This window comes from Cupressus sempervirens, chromosome 3 (genome assembly GCF_028749045.1).
Source record: "Cupressus sempervirens isolate cs-2001-9-10 chromosome 3, ASM2874904v1, whole genome shotgun sequence".
Classification (NCBI taxonomy): domain Eukaryota; kingdom Viridiplantae; phylum Streptophyta; class Pinopsida; order Cupressales; family Cupressaceae; genus Cupressus; species Cupressus sempervirens.
The window spans coordinates 869,490,968-869,503,580 of NC_143120.1; positions in this window are offsets into that span (position 1 = coordinate 869,490,968).

Genomic DNA, 12,613 nt, shown 5'->3' on the forward strand with positions numbered 1-12,613 from the left:
CCCAAGGAGTAGTGAAAGCCATTTTAAATTGTTCTTTTTCATCAATCGAGACCTACTTATATCCTAAGAAACCATCCATCATAGACATTAGCTCTGAACTAGTAACTTGTTGCAACATGGCCTCCGTATTATAAAATCCATAATTAATCCTTTAAGGATGCAATATTTAGGTTCCTAAATTCAACACATAGCCTAATATCCCCATTCTTTTTCCTGACTAGTACTAGGTTAACACCCATGAAGAATGTCTAGCTAGTTTGGTGATCCCCCCATCCCTAAGCTTCATAATTTCTTCCTGCATTTTGGGGGCTAAAGTAGGATTTATAGGCCTCTACTTTTGTCTAAAAATCCTCCCTATAATCCTTAAGGTCATTATATGACCATGTACAAACACGCTTGAATTTTCTTAACAAGTCTATCAAAGACTACCTAATTATAGGGGATAAAGTCTTACCAATTTATACCTTTTTAGGAGTTTAGCAATGCCAAGATTGATCTCTTCAAGTTCCTATGGCTTTTGATATCTAATTTCTGAATGCACTCTATACTGGTTGTCAAAAACACTTTCTAAAACTACCAGTTCTTTAGGTACCTTGATTGTCTTTAACTACAGGATTTTCTAGCAAAAAATGGTTTCCTTTCCATCTGTTGTTTCAACCAAAGCACTACATTCTAACTCTTGTCCATGATACTTATCCTCATTTAGGAGGAAATTCAAGATGTCTTTGTCATCTTTAAATACTTTCCAACTTTCCACATTGTCAAAAATTGATTGCATATTCTTCTTTTTAATCTTAGACACACCAACAAATGATATGTCATCTAGCTTGATTGCTACATTAGCCAATAGGTCATCCATCTTGTTGTTACTTCTATCCATCCAAGGAATTCCAAAGGCATCAAATGTTTCTATTTGGTCCCAAACACATTCCTATACTATTTTAGCCTTTTGTTCTTGGAAGCATATGTCTCCTTAACTTGAGACACAACTAGCTATGAGTCACCAATAGCATGCAATTTCTTAATTCCATGACTTGATGCCACTTTTAATCCCAGGTAAAAATGCCTCATATTATGCAATGTTATAGGTACATATAAAATTTAAGGTAAATTTATACCTAAAAGTTCTTTTCCTAGAGATATAAATACTACCCCAACTCTTGATCGTTCCTTAGAACTTGTTCCATCAAGATACATAGTCCATAAGTTTTGAGAATCCATACAAATTGTTACCTCTTGTGTAATTGGTGGATGTAATTTTTTAATTTCTTGAATGACACATTCAGCTCTAAAAGCATTAACCTCAGTATCTAGAAAACATGTAGCATCTTTATCAACATTATTTTCAAATGTATGAGTGATCCTTGGTTCTCTATCAATTTTGATAGCTTTATCTTCTATATGAAAAATAGCATATGACAAGTCACATTGCAGGCTACCTCCCATTGCTACACTCCATTTTTTAGAGTAGCATTTCATAATGGGGAGGAATATCAACTACAAGGACAATCATGGTCATCTCAACATCAGGATAGGTTGCTAGTCTAAAAGGTAAGGCATTGATGTTACCTATGACAGGAACTTCCCTTGCATCCATTTCTTTACACCTACCCTATTTAGTATCTACTTCTAAGCCAAGGGCTTCCATAAATTTGAAAGGCATAATAGTGTTTGATGCTCTAAATAAATCATGCAATTTTTTAAAATTTTGTCATTTATGACTAGATTGAGAAAGAAAGGATTAATGTCTTGTATGTAAGATGCAGATGAATTGTCCAAATACATATGGGGTATTTGGGACATGATTCCTTTGTCTTCTATTATGAGTGGTGTATGTTGCACAACTGTGGTTTTTTGTTCAACAACATTACTATTTCCTATCCCACCTAACGGGGACAAAACCTTATTCTTGTGTTCCTCTATTCTAAACATTTCAGACAAGGGAACTTTGATAGTAATTTGAGAAAACATTGCAATCATGTCAATAGGATCATAAACAATATGCTTTATAGAAGTACTTGTAACTGCTAGTGCTTGAATATTAGAATCAGCCACTTGCTTGATGACATTAGAATTGGTTTTCTACTCATGTGCATTTGCCTTGACTATTTCAACTCCTTGAAGCTGTACTTTCTTTTTTGGCTCCCACTTTTTGCTCTTATTATCCTTGACTTTAGTTGTCACTAGACTATCCTTTTTATTTTCAGCATTCATTTTATGAGTTATGTCTTAAATGAAAATACCAGATGGCTTACCCACAACATTTTCAATAGTTTTGTTTCTTAGATTCTACATATTATTCACTTGGGCTATCATTTCTACAATAATCCTATAAATCTATTCTTTTGATGATTTTCTCAAATTCATGTGATCCACACCTAACAATGTATTGCATATCATGTCTTCATCTTGATCTTCATCATCTAAAAACACTTGATGATGGTGCAACTAATAGAGATTTTACTGTCTTACAATATCATTCTTTAAATCTTCTAAATCAGATTCCTCACGATTGTCACACAAGTTCATCATGTTGCACCCTACATCCTTATGACTCTTTTCTTCTTCTCCTTCTTCATTTTGTGCATGTTGATTTGCAGAAAAATACATAGCAACTATACAAAATTCCTAGGGGAATGAGGGGACTGGCATACAATACACCAAGGCACATCATCTGTCATGTTCACATAATTTTTTTTATAGTGGAACTGATGTACCCTTTTCTTTATTTCCTTAAGCAGGATTAGGAATACGTATGCCATATTTCCATTGTGTGGTATAGGGATAATTTCGCATCCTAGGCTACCTATTGTAATGAGTATTAAACTAAGGCTTATCACCAATACTTTTCATATTAGCATGATTTAATGATGGATTCATATTCTTAAGTAGATTTAGAACTCGACCCACTATATCCTCTTCAGGTTTCTTACCAGCAACAAGCTTCTCACCTTCTTTCTTATTATTCCTTGGATTAAAAATTTTTGGGTCATCCCTTCTTCCAAACTTACCAGAAGCTCTTCTATTATTCTCAATATTTACAACTATCTTATAAGCATCTCTCAACATCATATGATCTTTGTCTCTAAGAGTATAAGCCATCTTACTATCAAATGCATTGAAGTAAGTTGTAAGAAATACATCCTCCCCTAGTCTCATCACCTAAAATAATTTGTACATTCCCTTTTGAAATATCACATTGAAGTCAAAGGTGGACTCATTAGGGCTCTTTTTTATATTATTGAAGTCATTCAACAAAAACCAACATTAGTATTGTCACCATACTGATGTTTGAAAAGCTTTTCTAAATCACTCCATGAGTTGATGTTGTCATCAAGCATTCTCCTAAACCAATCCCTAGCATCGTTAGTCAATGAATGTACAAATAACTTCATTACTTCATCCTCATGCTCTACCTCATAATCATTGAGCATGTCTATGAATTTTCTAAGGTGCTCTTCACCACTTATGGCATAGTTACCTGAAAATCTAATGACCTTGTCTCTCAGATCATTAGAAATAGGATGTGGAAACCTAGGAATGCCTAGAAAAGAAATTTGTTTATATTTCTCCATATAAATGGGTCTTCTCTAAAAACCAACCATATTTGATGTTCTTTCTCCAGCAGCTTCAGTTTGTACTAGGATTTGCATCTACTGAACAACAGGGATTTGGCTACTTGTAGTAGAAGATGAAGGAGGGGCCGATTGTGATATGTTTTGGCTAATTATCTCTGGTACACAAGTAGGAACAAAGGGTGCAACTTGTGAGGAAAAATTTGGCCAAGATGCTAAAATAGAATTATATTTAATAAAATGTATTTTCCTTCTAGTCTCATCTGCTTGGGCTTCATTCTCAATCTTCTCAAGCTCTTTGGCTAGATCTTCTCTTTCTTTCTTGGCCTTTTCTAAATCTATGTCAAGTTTTGACATAACAAGACTTGCAAATTTATTAGGAAGCACTTGGGGCTCATTTATTTGTATTCCTACAATATTATGCTTTCATTTATCAGGGTGTTTTAAAGTTAAATCTATGATCTTAGGTTTAAAAGGTTTACAAGGCTAGATTTAAGATATGATAGGTCCTTTTTCTTTTATACATTTTTCTTGTTCTTAAACCCTATACTTTACATTGTCAATATCTCCAAAAATATCAGAATGCAGAGTAGAAGATATTTCTTCTAGTTTCCTATTTTGTTCTTTCAAGGTAACCATTCTCCTAAGAAAATTATCTCTCTCAATGAGAGCATTCATGGTGGCTTGTTCCTTCTCCTTCTCCAAATGTATGCATTTGGCATCTTCTTCTGCAACCCTTCTCTTAAGGACTTCTATTTATGAAAATACTTCTTCTGGATCTATAGAAGTGGCTTCTAAATCAATTGGATTATCCAAATCTGTGATATTTCTCTCTATATATGGAACTTTCTTAGGATTGAAACCAGTGTCCAGAGTATTCCTATATCCCAACCTATGGTTCATTTCATTTACCACGTGTTATCTAAAAGGAATATCCCCTATAGAAGACACAATTTTATTTTAGTAAATTATTTCTTCTTGTAATGGGGTGGTGAACATATCTCCCAAGAGTCTGGTGGTTTCTGATTCATAATTTAAGGAGGAAGATTCTCTCTCTACCACAAGTTGGTATTGAGAATGGACAGATACACTACCTCTAGGCTTCCAGGTAGAATTAGAATCTATCTTCTTTTTTTGCTTGGTTTTATCTACCTACATGAGGTAAATCTATATACAATGTTACATCTGGATTGGCTTTTGTAAATGCTCATGTAGTCTTCCTCTTGTCTATCATTTTTCACTTTAATATGAGCACTAGTAACAAAACTAAGACTAAGTCACCACCCACTAGGGGAAAAACTTTATGTAATGGCTAAAGGATAAGAAATACACAAGAAAAACACTTTTCAAAATAGATCTGATAAAAAGCCCCAACCCTAAGGACTTTAATATTGTGTTTTTTTAGGAATATAAACTCTATGTAGCCCATATGGCATAATGCAAGCCCACGATACATCATACAACTTCCATGGTATTGGGATTATTTATAAATTTTCAAGGTTTGTCACTCAAAAGAAACCAATACCAAAGCACAGGTTTACAAGATAACAACTATATGACTGCAAATATGGACATACAACAAAGATTCCATCACTTCACAGTTCATTTCTTTCATAGGCTCCATAGTAGAGTCACCACTTTGTTGGTGTTTGAAAACTACCAGGTTGTAAAACACCCAATACTAAGATGTAGAAGACAAAAATAAGCCTAAGACTAGCTAGATCCCATATTTAGAAGGATTTTCTTCATATCTGGACCAAATTCAACAGAATCACAAGGACTCTCTACAAAAGAGATCCCAACACTTCACAATTCATTTCTTTCATAGGCTCCACAATAGAGTGGCCATTTTGTTAGTGTTTGAAAACTAACAGGTTGCTAAACACCCAATACCAAGATGCAAAAGACAAAAACAAGCCTAAGGATTAGATAGATCCCATATTTAGTAGGTTTTTCTTTAGATTTGGACCAACTTCAATAGAATCACAAGGACTCTCTACACTTTAGGTTATGTAGAACCAAGGTAGATGCACCTTAGGGATAGAGATGTGACTAGTTTTATGATTCTTATCTTCAAATATTTTCTCATTGATAATCTTCTTTCAGATCTATCCCATATAGCAAAAAAAGGTCAACAATTCTTCATAGATTTACAATGACTCCTTGATTATAGTAGCTAACTATAATTCAAAGTGTAAGAATTTTCCTAAGGGAAAAATTCACCCAGGAACTAAGAACTCAAACACAAACACAACTGTAGACCAGGAAGAGAGAGTATGATTAGAATGACAATATATTCAATATGTCATGTTAAGAGTACACTCGGAGTGCCTGTATATAAAGGCCTCTAAGATACATCTAGAATGCCTCAAAATTAGCTACATGATAAGTCATACAACCAGGCACATGTCCATCAGATATAGGTTATCCTCCATTAAGCATGAAATTAAGTGTGGTGATGAGAGGATAAGCCTACAAGGGTGTGACACACAAATCAGTGTTGTAGACACCATGTGCTAAAATAGAGTTCCATACTCCTGTGTTGTCAACATGAAAACTCAAAAAAGGTGCGCAAACTCCTAAGTGTCTCACAAAATAAAATAATAAAATAATGCATTAACCTAAGTAAACTTAAGTGTAAATAGTGAATACGTATTTACACCAACACCCCCCCTTAAGTGCGACTTAGGGGAATGCTCTTAAGCTTATGAAAACTAGGATGAAATGCAGGATGGGTCTTGGCTACTAGGCCATGTTAGGTACCCATGTACATAATGAAGATGCAATCTCTCATAAAGTAGGGAAAGAGGGAAAACCTCATGGGAAAAACCCTCCCCCAAAAAGAGAGATAAATAGGGATGCATGGATGGATGGAGCAATCAAGATCCCCCCATTACGACATACATCTAGTTTATACATAAGAAAATGAGAGAAGGAAGAGAGACAGAATAGGCTCCCTCCCCCCAAAGAAAAATGTCGACAAGTGAAAGATGCTTCGATGAAGAAGCTGCTCCAAGAATGTAGGATGGTGTTCCTCCCCTTAGGAAGAAAAAATGGCAAAGGTACACTCCTGAAGATGTATGGTGGCCCTGAAACTTACTCAAGTATCCCTGTGCTGATGCTGATACTCGCCCCTTCCAACTGTACTGAAAAGAATGAATGCAGATCTGGCAAGGATGTCTTTTGAACCTATTCCATTGAACCATCTATCTCCTCCACTAACAAAGAGACCTCTGCCAATTGTTGTTCATAAGGATCCACAATCATGCCAACCTGTGAAGATTGATCATGTAGAGAATGGACATGAGGGTCAGAGTGAGCCCTCACAACAACTGTTGAAGGATCATCATCATCAATGAGAAGATGTAAGTCCTCAAGTCTGTCTCCCAAGTCAACTGAAGTTGGAGCTGGAAGATGAGATGTACCATGCTATGCTGGTCCTTTCACTATGGCAATGTAAGCATGTGGACTGGACTAATGTGACCTCTCACTGCAACTATCAATAGAACCCCACATTTCTGAACCTATTGAAGCACTATTTCTGGTGTCACTATCAATTTCCATTGTGTATGATGTGCAAGAGGAGTAGAGGATAAGCTTGGAGAACTTTCCTCAAAGTGAACATTCGTCTCCACAAATATCTTGTGAATCTCTAGATCCATAAGACTATAAGCCTTTGCTTTTTCTTCATATCTGATGAAGGTACAAGGCCTAGGTGCTAGTGCCTTGCAACTCGTAGAAGATAGATTAGCCCATGTTGGACAATCAAAGACTCTAAAGTGACCCATAACTATTTTTCTACTGCACCATACCTCAAAAGGAGTTTTTCCATCTAAGGCATTATAAGGAGATCTATTAAGTATGTGAGTAGCACTGCTAATGGCTTTAACTTCTAATGTAGGATCGAGAGACTTGGCTTTTATCATGCAACTTGCCATAGTTTTGAGAGTCCTAATCCTCATAGCTGCAACATCTATCTTATGTGGACTAAATGCTGGTGGGTTCTAAAGATCAATCCCCTCAATTCTGCAAAACTCCCTAAGTATTTTGTCTACATATCTATTCTCATTGTCCACCCTTAGTACCTTGATGGATTTCCTTGACTTGTGTTCAACATGAGTTTTGAAGTCTTGAAGCTTATGAACCACTTCATTCTTGTGATGGAGGAAGTAGTCCCAAGTGAATCTGCAAAATTCATCAACAAATGTGAGGATGTAGTGGCCTTGGCTGATTGAAGTCACTGCAAAGGGTCCTGCTAAAACCATGTCAACTAACTGAAGAACAACTGGAGCTCGAGAAGACTTCCCTTTATCATACTTCTCCTTGAGATTCATATCCACTGAACAAGATGAACATTCTCCCTTAGAAAATTTGATGTTAGGTAGACCTTTGACCATGTGTTTAGAGAAAATTTGCTGAAGAGAGCAGAAGTCAAGGTGACCAAACCGCTCATGCCATAAGTTGATGTGGGAAGTAGAGTGAGTCAACAAGGCTTGAGAAGGAGAAATAGGCACAACATGGGAGAAGGAATAAAGCATCTTTTCATCATTGACTTTCCCAACTGCAACCAATGAATCATCTCTTAGACTTCGCACCATCACTGAATCTGGAAGGAACTCAACTTTAGGACCATCTCCAAGGTGAGTGATTTGGTAACTAATAGGAGATTGGAACTAAGGTTTGGAACATAGAGAACATCTTTGAATTCCTCATTTTCCATTTCCACATGTCATTCCCCTTCAACTTCCATTTTAGTATCATCTTCCATGAAGATGTGTGGTACCTTTGACTACTTCAATGAAGAAAAGTCTTCCTTTGAAGAACCCATGTGGTAAGAGGCACTTGAGTCAAGTATCCATTTCAAAGAAGAACTTGTGTTTGACATAAGTGCTTGCCTTTTACCCTTTGAAGAGGTTGGAGTAGAATCTTTGGAAGTACCTAGCACTTGAATCTTGTTCTTCCTAAGTAGATTTTCTAACTCATCGATTCTTTTTGTCTTGCAATGATGCTCATCATGATTTGGCTTTTTGCAATATGGACAAAAGAGTTTGTCCTTCTTGTCATTACTTCCCTTCTTGTTTGAAGAAGAATTGCCTTGTTGATAGGAGGATTGTTGTGTCTCAACTTGTGATTTCTACTTCTTCTTCTTGTTGCTTTTCCCTCCTTGACTTGATTTGTGTTCATCACTAGCGACCAAGGCTTTGGTCTTTGATGACTTCAGAAGTCCTAAATCCATCAAGTGAGATTGTTCAACAATCAACATCTCTGCAAATGCATCAAATGAAAGCTTCTGGTAAGAAAATCCAGTGGTCAACCTGTAAGTATTAAAGCTCGAAACAAAGGAATCTTACTTTGAAGGTAGCCTCTTCAGGATGTGATGAATCAACCTATCATCCTTCATGGGATTTTCACAATCTTTTAGAAGTTCCCTATACTCATTGGCTTTGATGATATAATCCTGAATTGTGTCAAAATTCTTTGGATCCAAGAGAAGTAGATCATCTTCAATCTGAAATCCCTTTTCTTCATCCACCTTACCATACAATGAGTCAAGTTTATCCCAAGCTTCTTTAGATTCTAAGCAATTTTTAATGTGAAAGAGAAGATCCCCATGTACACAACTCTTGATAACTCCTAAAGCCTGTTGGTCTTGAATTTTCCAATCAATGAGTTCTTTAGCATCAGTAGGTTTAAGAATTTTACCATCAACATAAAGACTATATCCTTTTTCCATTAATCTACTCCATGCAATATCTTTCCATGTAGAATAGTTGCATGAAGTTAGAGGAGGACATTTAAAACCCATGATGTAGAAATGAAAAGAGCACAAAAGAGAGACACAAAAAACACAGTACACACCCCCCCCCCCCCTTTTTCACTCAATCAAAAGACCCCCCCAAAAAAGATTCTTTTGGCACTTTATAAGTAGTGCATGTATAATGGGCCACATGTCGAAATAAACAAAGTGGACTTTTTGATTTGCTTTTACAACTGCCTTATGAGGCTTGAATATGTCACTTAAGCACTGTAGCTCATATTTACAACAATTCTGAAAAAGAATCAAAGCTTTACAATGCAAAAAAGGGCCTAATTTTGAAAGTGATAAATTGTTCCACAAAAGCCTCAAATATGACTTCAGATCTGAAAGGTAGACAAAAAAATGCACTTTCAAAAAAAATAAAACTTGAAAAAGTGGCCAGATGTTCCCATACGGAGTGTTTGAAGTTGATAAACGTAGGATTAGGTAGGTACAGTCACCAAAAAATGCAATTTCTACAAAATTTATGCACCAAAACTAGAAAAAAAAACACCACCACTAGAAAATTCAATAAATTCTACCAAATTTCAAAAAAAATTGCACCTAAATCGGAGTCCAAATGTCCAAGTTATGGGCTCGCAAAGTCAGGCTGCCAAATTGAAAAACAATTTGGAGAGGGGTCTGGAGCAAAAGAATTTTCCATTGAAAATCATAGAGAAATAAAATAGAGATCCAAAAATAAATTAATAAGCTCTAATACCATGTAAGAATTTTCCGTCAAAAATCATAGAGAAATAAAATACAGATCTGAAAATAAATTAACAAGATTTGCAAATGACCATACCCGAACTACAAATCGAGGCCTCTGGGGTCTGATTTGCAAAAAAATATTTTCCTCACAGTCAACTTTGGGCCAAGGTAGCCGAGTTTATAGTTGATCTTCACCGATTCAGCTTTTTGGACGCAATGACAAGGTTAGATCTTGTTGTAGATGCTCCAAATTTTTGCAGTACTTCGGATTCGAGCTAAGGTGCTGAAGCAATGATGAGAAAATCTCCAAGCTCTGATACCAAGCAAAAATTTTCCTAAGGGAAAAATTCACGTAGGAACTAAGAACTCAAACATAGGTACAACTATAGACCAGGAAGAGAGAGTATGATCAAAATGACGACATATTCAATATGCCATGTTAAGGGTACACTAGGAGTGCTTGTATATAAAGGCCTCTGAGATACATCTAGAATGCCATGAAATTAGCTACATGATAAGTCATACAACCAAGAATTTTTCCACCAAATATGGGTTATCCTCACGAAAGTAAGTGCGGTGATGAGAGGATAAGCCTACAAGGATGTGACACACAAATTAGTGTTGTAGACAACATGTGCTAAAATAGAGTTGCGTACTCCTATGTTGTCACCTACATGCATCTCCTGTCACGAACCATCAACCAAAGGAACCTCCATGGAAATAGAAGGCACGAACCATCAACCAAAGAAGCATAGAACAACAATATAACCTCCCCTTAGGTGAGGTGACAGGCAGCTGAAAAGATGGGCCAAAAATCTCCTACAACACAGGAGCCAAACACATCGAGAGTGAGGTACAAAGCACCAATAAAGGCTCGTGTCATCGACACTGCATGAGAAAATAGAGAAAGAGAGCCTATAAGTGGCATATAACTATCCCCCCCCCATGGCACTTTATAAAATAGTGCGAGTACAACAAATCACAATGATGAAAAGGATCCCGAAACGTAAGAGTGGCACTTTATCTCAGTGTGTTGCATAAAGATGCTTATAATGAATATCAACAATGATAAGAAAAAGAACTAAGGCTGAAACAACAAAAGGTATAGCCCAAAATGAAGCAACTGAAGCAACAAAATCAATCTTCGGACCTGAAACAATCAGGACATCCATCAGAATGCTAAAATGCAAAAGACTGAATAAGATGTTCCTAGAATAGAATTTGGAACAACAACTAGCATCACTGTAAAGAGCACAGAAAGAGCTTTCCATCGATATAAAGAAGTCCAAAATTGGAGATCGGAAGCTCAAGATACGCCTCTTGGAGTGCAAAATAGAACATCCGGCTTTGACTGCCAAAATAGGCAACCAAACTACATCAAAACCCAAAAACACCTATACTAGCATCTTCGTCTCAAAATCAGCTTTCCAACGCATTTTTCAGATCGAAAAAATACGTCTGTATGCTTAAGTTGCGGAGAAAAAACCTCCAGGGCCTCTGAAAATGCAAAAACTTATTTTTTTTAATAAAAAAAATAATAAAAAAACAAAAATATTTAAAAAAAATCTCCACCACTGGCAGAGCGGCGACCGGGCGGCGGGAGGGTGTAGGGCCGCCGCGGGGTGGAGCAGCGGCGGTGGCCGCCGGCGGAGCCACTGCGGGCTACTGGCGAACCGCCAGCGGTGACCGCTAGTGGCTCCGCTGTGGTTAAATAACCGTCGTGGCTAAAATAGCCGAAAAAAATATTTTTTTGCAATTTTTTTAAATTTTTGATGCCTCGTGTTGCGTGTAGAGGTCGTACGACCCTATACAATTTTTTTTTTTTTGCCTCCCAGACCAACGGTGTCCAAAATGGACAAATTTTATATGGATTCTAACTGCAAACAGCCTTCTGGATCCAATGGAAGCGTCCATTTGAGCCCAAAGTGCCCCAAAAGAAAGAAAAAAAATTATGTACGGCCTCCCACTGCTCTGAAAAATGCAGCTTCTGAAACGCTTCAACAAACCACGAACAGCGAGCAACAAGCTAGCTCTGATACCATGTTAGAATCTGATAAGATTAATAACCCAGAAAACTAATGCAAAGAGTAAATATCTAAACTATGAATGCAAATGATACAAAATCAAAATAGCATCATAGAGTTAGTTTCCAATAAGTGAATCAATAAATACAAAGAGGTGAATCCTTATAAAGGAATCACGAAACTCGAAAAGGGAAACTAAAGCCTAAAAAAGCTAGGGTTGCACAATATAATTAATAAAATATTAATTATATGCACCTACAAGATAGCTTAAGAAAACTAGAGTAATAGGCAACTTAATTAATTAAATCAAAGTGATTTAATTAATAAGTTAGAACAAATAATTACTCTAACACATGAAAACTCAAAAAAGGTGCGCAAACTCCTAAGTGTCTCACGAAATAAAATAATAAAATAATGCATTAACCTAAGTAAAGTAAGTGTAAATAGTGAATATGTATTTACACCAACACAAAGGAATACTTATTACTATAAGTAATAACCAACAG